Source organism: Ascidia mentula, chromosome 2 (assembly GCF_947561715.1).
Source record: "Ascidia mentula chromosome 2, kaAscMent1.1, whole genome shotgun sequence".
Taxonomy (NCBI): Eukaryota; Metazoa; Chordata; class Ascidiacea; order Phlebobranchia; family Ascidiidae; genus Ascidia; species Ascidia mentula.
In genome coordinates, this window is record NC_138567.1 from 883,846 (window position 1) to 893,665 (window position 9,820).

General features: G+C 40.8%; 1 long non-coding RNA gene across 1 annotated transcript; it reads left to right on the forward strand.

The window, feature by feature from the left end:
* Positions 1 to 214: 214 nt before the first annotated feature.
* Positions 215 to 769, forward strand: LOC145889036 (uncharacterized). Its single transcript, XR_014399482.1, has 3 exons — positions 215 to 225; positions 357 to 486; positions 711 to 769. It is a non-coding gene; the product is annotated as an uncharacterized LOC145889036 (long non-coding RNA).
* The last annotated feature ends 9,051 nt before the right edge of the window (positions 770 to 9,820 follow it).

The window sequence follows — 9,820 nt, forward strand, 5'->3', positions numbered from 1 at the left end:
AAAAGGTATCAAACTCATTTCTGGTGGCGCTAATGCATTGCGTTTGTTCAAAATTAACAAATTTCGCCAGAAGGTAAATAAACCAACAACAGGAAGTTATCGAGAAATACGTTCTGAGATTTCTCTGAATACAGCTGGGAAATCCTGCTTTGTTTTTCCGCACGATGAAACTCAGAACGAATGCGAACATTATTCAATAAACGACTTACGACTATTAACGTAAAGGTGGGCAAATCGTTTGTATATGTTTGCAAGAAATATCTTATTTTAATAAATTTTTCAGCTGAATTTAAGTTTGTGAAGTCACAGGTTCTTCGAAAAAAACTAATTTTAGAACTAAGCTATTATTTTTGTAGATGTTTCGGCTACTTCTGATCATAACCCTCGTAATGTCTGCAACCACCTCAACGTCAGCAAAGCAATATTTTAACTTTTACGCAATTTACTACAGGCGGAGGTATCATGTTTACTACTACGACCAAAAAGGTAATAATATTTGTATTGTTTTTGTCTCCTGCTTTAAAAAGCAGAAAAAAAGGCTTAACTTACCAAGCCGTTATTTTTAGTTATGTCAATGTATAGGCAGATGATATGTTAACATTGTGCAACCAAAACCGATTCCATCCTCAATGTGCACAAAACAGAATTTGTTGTACAATTATAGCTGTGATATAAATGGTCTTAAAACAAACAAGTCTTCATTTTTTTAGCTCACCAAGATACAGAAAAGTTGGACAAGCAGTTGGAGAAATTGTTTGAAGGAAACTAATCATAACATTGTGATGACCTTGGTATAATAAAATCAATGACAAATAAAACGTGTTCTGCGCCGAAAGAATGCACATCAGAGGGAAGTTCAAATGCAGACTGCTGGGTTTCGAACACAAGAAACGGTAGAACCAACTTTGGCCTGACAACAACAGATTTTTAGTCGGTAATTTATATCCAATGAATTGTCTACTTTAGCACAAAATCTCGTTCAACACAAAATCGTAGGAAAATGTCAGAAACTAAACAATCAGAAAACTAACAAACGTTATGCAGTTAAGGTCAGCCAACACCACATAATACCCAGAGCCTTAGGAAGAGCTCATATGACGTACTTGAATAAATTTATCGCAAACCGATGGTTTTGGGCATGTGACGATGTCGTTCAGTCTGGGATTTGAGCCACAGACAACTTACCTTCTATCATGCACAAATTTGCAATCAACAATCCCTGTACTATCAACCACGGTTGGACTGATTTGCATACAAGCCCCTAAGTTCCGGTTAAGATTTACATAAAACCGTCAGAGTCAGAGTTGCCCCAACGCACCATAGTGTTCTAGTTATTCTCAACAGAAACATGATGTTGGATTACTTTGTGGCAATCTTTGTTTTTTCGTTGGCTGTGGCGTGCGGTGAGTAAAACTTAAACTAATCATATATAATAAGAGCTTTCTGGGTGGGTATTTTTGCTCAAGTAAGTTTTGCTTGTCGTTTGACCAATGTGTTCGGAGCTTCGTAAAACATGAAGGCCATTTCACAAAGACAAAACTAAAGTTACAAGATGTTAAAATACAGTTTTTTATATTACTTTTGTCATTCGTGTGCAGATTAAATTGACGATACGCAAATATATCATTAGGTGATTGCCTCACATGTTACAACTGTGCATATTCCTCTGGTGACATGACAACCCAGGATTGTGCTGATCCAACGTCATCAAGATCAGCTACTAAAACTTGCCCCATCGGAACGAGCGCCTGTCAGACAACCACAAGTACTTTTACAACAGGTTCGCACATACATTGTCACTGGTGATTCTTGATATTAAAAAAGTCACACTTTGATCATGAAAATAAAGCAGTTTTAAGTAGGTTTAAAGTGCTATATTGCAAAACCTAACTTATGACAAAGAGTTTTTTTGCTGATAACTATCATGCCTGCCCAGAATTAAACTTCAACTGGTTTTAAAACACTTGTTTGCTGGGAATACTGGTAGAAGGTAAGTGCACCGGTTGGTCCGTACCACCAGTGTTCCCTGTTGTTTTGTACAAAGACGAAGGTTAACATCGAAAAGTAGCCGATTTTTTACATTTTATGCTACAGATTTTTATTGGGGGGGAACTGACTCCTAATCTTCCTGCAATTCCTCTTTTACGTTTTCAGGCAATTCAACGATTGTACGAGACTGCGGCAACTCAGTGTTTAAAAGCGGTTGCACTTCTCCAACACCGTTTACGAAGTCGTGTGCCATTGAATGCCAGAGTGGTAAGAGTTGGGTTCATAGCGGTTGTTTAAAAAAAATTGTCACAACAATATGGCTACTTTGATTATTTAAAGTTAGATTAACATAAATGGAACTACAGTGGCAAATTATCGTAAAGTCACAGCGTGATTTCAAGATTTGTAACAGGAATATGAAATATTTTGAATATGTCGCCTAAAGTTTTTGTTTTAAAAGAGGAAATCTTTAACACGAACCAAGAAAAAAAATCCGGTGAAAATTTTATCCAGAATGACCCGACAGGGAATATAAGATGTTCTCCTTGGCAAGACATCGAATAATATTCCAAATTTATTCTTACAATAGTTTTGTACGTACTTAGTCATTTTGCAGTCAGTCGTAACACTAACTCTATTTTGATGTAGATTTGTGCAACAACAAGACCCTATCCGTCTTATCATCTGTCCCAAGTTCGTCAGCTTCACCTAAAAATTTTCAAACCATATCTAACCATCGAAACACTTCCAACCAAACACTTAAAATCCAAACAAGCACTGTTTCTTTCCCATCTTCCCCGAAGACTAACGCATCCTCATCTTCACAATCCTCATCATCACCACCTTCTCCATCACCATCACCACCATCATCACCATCTACTTCCTCATTCTTCTTTCCATCAAGAAACTCTTCTCAGCAAATCCCAACCACATCCAACGCAACGTCAGAAAAAATGTCCCTATCTTCCACGACTTCCTTACATCCCACGTCATTCAATATGACGTCATCTGGTAAATTTAATACTGTGACGTCATTGAGCCGATCGTCTACAAAGCCGTCCCATAGCATGGAAGTGACGTCAAAAAGTACAGAGCGGTCTACGTCAGCGGGAACAATTCGCTTGCCTTGTGTTTTCGTTTATTTCGCGTGTGCGACAATGGCAATGTGTACCCTTGCGAACCAATTTGTTTCCTTACGGATGTGAACAAATCTTATAACAACTGCGTCAAAATTATAGACAAGTCTGCGTTTGTAATAACGCCACAGTATTTGCAAGTACATACAATGTACCTATAAATACTATTGCAAGTAAAATATTTTGAATTTTCGATTAATGAAAGAACTATATTTATCCCAACGTAAACATTTAAAAATATTTAACGGTTGAATGCGTTTGTTACTTTTTTATGTACTTTTTGTTCCCACAACCAGGGGATGCCCCTATTTTGCATGTAACTTATATTTTTGTGTAGGCGTGGTGTTACAATGGAACCCAAAATTTCTGGCTTTATGGTCTGATGTATACATAAGTAGCAGCTTTAGTGAAATTAGTTATAAAATGAGTTTACTATAAAAACATGACAAGAGAAATAGAAATCAAATAAATTGTATTTTTTTATGGTAGAGAAAGGAGCAAAACAGTTTTAAAACCGTCGTCATTTCGGCGAAATAAAAAAAAAATTCTACGAAAATTATTTTACGCATGAGTGAATACAGCTCAATTCAATATTCTATGAATTCAAAACATGTTTTATACGTGATTCAGAAATGCAACCAACTAAAAATCCGCAAAAAAAAACAATACAATCAGAGGAAATAAACAAAAAATTGATAAAATATTGAAAAATTTTACAAATGCAAGCAACATGGACCAGATCCATACCAATTTTACATACAAAAAGCAACTGTTAATGTAAGCCATAAATCAATCACTTTCCGGGACATAGAATTTCCTATGAATTTGCACAGGGCTTGCCTAGAGCATGCAGGTGAAGGTGATCTAAGTTAAAATACCAACCGGCTCCACAATTCCCAGCGAAATGGACTCAAACAAAGGTCATTGTGTGTGACGGCATACAGGCTGTTTGTAACCGTAATGGCGTAAGAGACATCTTGACATACAAGAGAAAATTCAAACACTTTCCGGGACATAGGAATTCCTATAATTTTGCACAGGGCTTGCCTAGAGCATGCAGGTGAAGGTGATATAAGTTAAAATACCAACCGGCTCCACAATTCCCAGCGAAATGGACTCAAAGGCAGGTCATTGTGTGTGACGGCATACAGGCTGCTTGTGAGCGCAATGGCGGCAGAGACATCTTGACAAAAAGCGAAAATTCAAACACTTTCCGGGCCATAGGATTTCCTATAATTTTGCACAGGGCTTGCCTAGAGCATGCAGGTGAAGGTGATATAAGTTAAAATACCAACCGGCTCCACAATTCCCAGCGAAATGGACTCAAACAAAGGTCATTGTGTGTGACGGCATACAGGCTGCTTGTGAGCGCAATGGCGGCAGAGACATCTTGACACAAAACGAAAATTCAAACACTTTCCGGGCCATAGGATTTCCTATAATTTTGCACAGGGCTTGCCTAGAGCATGCAGGTGAAGGTGATATAAGTTAAAATACCAACCGGCTCCACAATTCCCAGCGAAATGGACTCAAACAAAGGTCATTGTGTGTGACGGCATAAAGGCTGCTTGTGAGCGCAATGGCGTCAGAGACATCTTGACAAAAAGCGAAAATTCAAACACTTTCCGGGCCATAGGATTTCCTATAATTTTGCACAGGGCTTGCCTAGAGCATGCAGGTGAAGGTGATATAAGTTAAAATACCAACTGGCTCCACAATTCCCAGCGAAATGGACTCAAACAAAGGTCATTGTGTGTGACGGCATACAGGCTGCTTGTGAGCGCAATGGCGGCAGAGACATCTTGACAAAAAGCGAAAATTCAAACACTTTCCGGGACATAGGATTTCCTATAATTTTGCACAGGGCTTGCCTAGAGCATGCAGGTGAAGGTGATATAAGTTAAAATACCAACCGGCTCCACAATTCCCAGCGAAATGGACTCAAACAAAGGTCATTGTGTGTGACGGCATACTGGCTGCTTGTGAGCGCAATGGCGGCAGAGACATCTTGACAAAAAGCGAAAATTCAAACACTTTCCGGGCCATAGGATTTCCTATAATTTTGCACCGGGCTTGCCTAGAGCATGCAGGTGAAGGTGATATAAGTTAAAATACCAACCGGCTCCACAATTCCCAGCGAAATGGACTCAAACAGAGGTCATTGTGTGTGACGACATAGAGGCTTCTTGTGAGCGCTATGGCGGCAGAGACATCTTGACAAAAAGCGAAAATTCAAACACTTTCCGGGCCATAGGATTTCCTATAATTTTGCACAGGGCTTGCCTAGAGCATACAGGTGAAGGTGATATAAGTTAAAATACCAACCGGCTCCACAATTCCCAGCGAAATGGACTCAAAGGCAGGTCATTGTGTGTGACGGCATACAGGCTGCTTGTGAGCGCAATGGCGGCAGAGACATCTTGACAAAAAGCGAAAATTCAAACACTTTCCGGGCCATAGGATTTCCTATAATTTTGCACAGGGCTTGCCTAGAGCATACAGGTGAAGGTGATATAAGTTAAAATACCAACCGGCTCCACAATTCCCAGCGAAATGGACTCAAACAAAGGTCATTGTGTGTGACGGCATACTGGCTGCTTGTGAGCACAATGGCGTCAGAGACATCTTGACAAAACGCGAAAATTCAAACACTTTCCGGGCCATAGGATTTCCTATAATTTTGCACCGGGCTTGCCTAGAGCATGCAGGTGAAGGTGATATAAGTTAAAATACCAACCGGCTCCACAATTCCCAGCGAAATGGACTCAAACAGAGGTCATTGTGTGTGACGACATAGAGGCTTCTTGTGAGCGCTATGGCGGCAGAGACATCTTGACAAAAAGCGAAAATTCAAACACTTTCCGGCCCATAGGATTTCCTATAATTTTGCACAGGGCTTGCCTAGAGCATACAGGTGAAGGTGATATAAGTTAAAATACCAACCGGCTCCACAATTCCCAGCGAAATGGACTCAAACAAAGGTCATTGTGTGTGACGGCATACAGGCCGCTTGTGAGCGCAATGGCGGCAGAGACATCTTGACAAAAAGCGAAAATTCAAACACTTTCCGGGCCATAGGATTTCCTATAATTTTGCACAGGGCTTGCCTAGAGCATACAGGTGAAGGTGATATAAGTTAAAATACCAACCGGCTCCACAATTCCCAGCGAAATGGACTCAAACAAAGGTCATTGTGTGTGACGGCATACAGGCTGCTTGTGAGCGCAATGGCGGCAGAGACATCTTGACAAAAAGCGAAAATTCAAACACTTTCCGGGACATAGGATTTCCTATAATTTTGCACAGGGCTTGCCTAGAGCATGCAGGTGAAGGTGATATAAGTTAAAATACCAACCGGCTCCACAATTCCCAGCGAAATGGACTCAAACAAAGGTCATTGTGTGTGACGGCATACTGGCTGCTTGTGAGCACAATGGCGTCAGAGACATCTTGACAAAACGCGAAAATTCAAACACTTTCCGGGCCATAGGATTTCCTATAATTTTGCACCGGGCTTGCCTAGAGCATGCAGGTGAAGGTGATATAAGTTAAAATACCAACCGGCTCCACAATTCCCAGCGAAATGGACTCAAACAGAGGTCATTGTGTGTGACGACATAGAGGCTTCTTGTGAGCGCTATGGCGGCAGAGACATCTTGACAAAAAGCGAAAATTCAAACACTTTCCGGGCCATAGGATTTCCTATAATTTTGCACAGGGCTTGCCTAGAGCATACAGGTGAAGGTGATATAAGTTAAAATACCAACCGGCTCCACAATTCCCAGCGAAATGGATTCAATGGCAGGTTATTGTGTGTGACGGCATAGAGGCTGCTTGTGAGCGCAATGGCGGCAGAGACATCTTGACAAAAAGCGAAAATTCAAACACTTTCCGGGCCATAGGATTTCCTATAATTTTGCACAGGGCTTGCCTAGAGCATACAGGTGAAGGTGATATAAGTTAAAATACCAACTGGCTCCACAATTCCCAGCGAAATGGACTCAAAGGCAGGTCATTGTGTGTGACGGCATACAGGCTGCTTGTGAGCGCAATGGCGGCAGAGACATCTTGACAAAAAGCGAAAATTCAAACACTTTCCGGGCCATAGGATTTCCTATAATTTTGCACAGGGCTTGCCTAGAGCATGCAGGTGAAGGTGATATAAGTTAAAATACCAACCGGCTCCACAATTCCCAGCGAAATGGACTCAAACAAAGGTCATTGTGTGTAAAGGCATACTGGCTGCTTGTGAGCACAATGGCGTCAGGGACATCTTGACAAAACGCGAAAATTCAAACACTTTCCGGGCCATAGGATTTCCTATAATTTTGCACCGGGCTTGCCTAGAGCATGCAGGTGAAGGTGATATAAGTTAAAATACCAACCGGCTCCACAATTCCCAGCGAAATGGACTCAAACAGAGGCCATTGTGTGTGACGACATAGAGGCTTCTTGTGAGCGCAATGGCGGCAGAGACATCTTGACAAAAAGCGAAAATTCAAACACTTTCCGGGACATAGGATTTCCTATAATTTTGCACAGGGCTTGCCTAGAGCATACAGGTGAAGGTGATATAAGTTAAAATACCAACCGGCTCCACAATTCCCAGCGAAATGGACTCAAAGGCAGGTCATTGTGTGTGACGGCATACAGGCTGCTTGTAAGCGCAATGGCGGCAGAGACATCTTGACAAAAAGCGAAAATTCAAACACTTTCCGGGCCATAGGATTTCCTATAATTTTGCACAGGGCTTGCCTAGAGCATACAGGTGAATGTGATCAAAGTTAAAATACCAACCGGCTCCACAATTCCCAGCGAAATGGATTCAATGGCAGGTTATTGTGTGTGACGGCATAGAGGCTGCTTGTGAGCGCAATGGCGGCAGAGACATCTTGACACAAAGCGAAAATTCAAACACTTTCCGGGCCATAGGATTTCCTATAATTTTGCACAGGGCTTGCCTAGAGCATACAGGTGAAGGTGATATAAGTTAAAATACCAACCGGCTCCACAATTCCCAGCGAAATAGATTCAATAACAGGTTATTGTGTGTGACGGCATACAGACTGTTTGTAACCGTAATGGCGTAAGAGACATCTTGACATATAAGAGAAAATTCAAACACTTTCCGGGACATAGGAATTCCTATAATTTTGCACAGGGCTTGCCTAGAGCATACAGGTGAAGGTGATATAAGTTAAAATACCAACCGGCTCCACAATTCCCAGCGAAATGGACTCAAACAAAGGTCATTGTGTGTGACGGCATACAGGCTGCTTGTGAGCGCAATGGCGGCAGAGACATCTTGACACAAAACGAAAATTCAAACACTTTCCGGGCCATAGGATTTCCTATAATTTTGCACAGGGCTTGCCTAGAGCATGCAGGTGAAGGTGATATAAGTTAAAATACCAACCGGCTCCACAATTCCCAGCGAAATGGACTCAAACAAAGGTCATTGTGTGTGACGGCATAGAGGCTGCTTGTGAGCGCAATGGCGGCAGAGACATCTTGACAAAAAGCGAAAATTCAAACACTTTCCGGGCCATAGGATTTCCTATAATTTTGCACAGGGCTTGCCTAGAGCATGCAGGTGAAGGTGATATAAGTTAAAATACCAACCGGCTCCACAATTCCCAGCGAAATAGATTCAATAACAGGTTATTGTGTGTGACGGCATACAGACTGTTTGTAACCGTAATGGCGTAAGAGACATCTTGACATATAAGCGAAAATTCAAACACTTTCCGGGACATAGGATTTCCTATAATTTTGCAAAGGGCTTGCCTAGAGCATACAGGTGAAGGTGATATAAGTTAAAATACCAACCGGCTCCACAATTCCCAGCGATATGGCAGGTCATTGAATGTGACGGTATAAAACCGATTTGTTGTGATATGTAATAAATTAGCCTATTTTGTGTCAGTATGCCGGTATTGGTATAAAGCCACTACACCACGTCAAGGTTCCGGCAATCGTAGTGGTTTTATTTTGCAGATAAAACTACATTTGGATGCAATCACATCCAAATGAAGAAAAGAACTGATCTGAAATGTAAACATATTGTTTTATTCTGAAATTTATAACAAAAACATAACTGCTAAGTTAGTTCACATGCATTGATATGTTCCTATACATTGGTTTAGAACCATATGGTAGTCAGGCATCCCCTTCTGAAATGTATTTCGAATGAACGTGGAAACAACAAGTATAGACAATAAGATGGCTGGCAAATGTAACAGTGTCCTTTTAAACAAAAATCGATGGTTTGGAACCGACCCTTCTACACGTTTCCTCGTATGTACAGCTACTCGTACTCATTAAATAACAAATGATGGCCTCAAAGTACAAAACGTTGTTTAGGAAAAAATTTACATCAAGTATTTTGTCCATCACCATTTCACTCAACATGCTTCCTTCCACAATCAAACCTGGTTTCAAATCTCGGCCGCAAAATGATTCTCGGAAAACCTGACTACCAACAAGTCGTTGACGCACGAGACGTCGACAAAACGAATATTCCACGAATCGCATTATATTGCTCATTTCATCCTGGGAAATTGTAAGGGGGGAAAAATTTTTGTTGTACTTTATCAACATATTTTTTTTACCATGGTAATATAAACATAGGCGGTAACATTCTGGTAAATTTTTTGCTTGTTGAAATGATATTAATAAAGCCGACTTTATTTTGT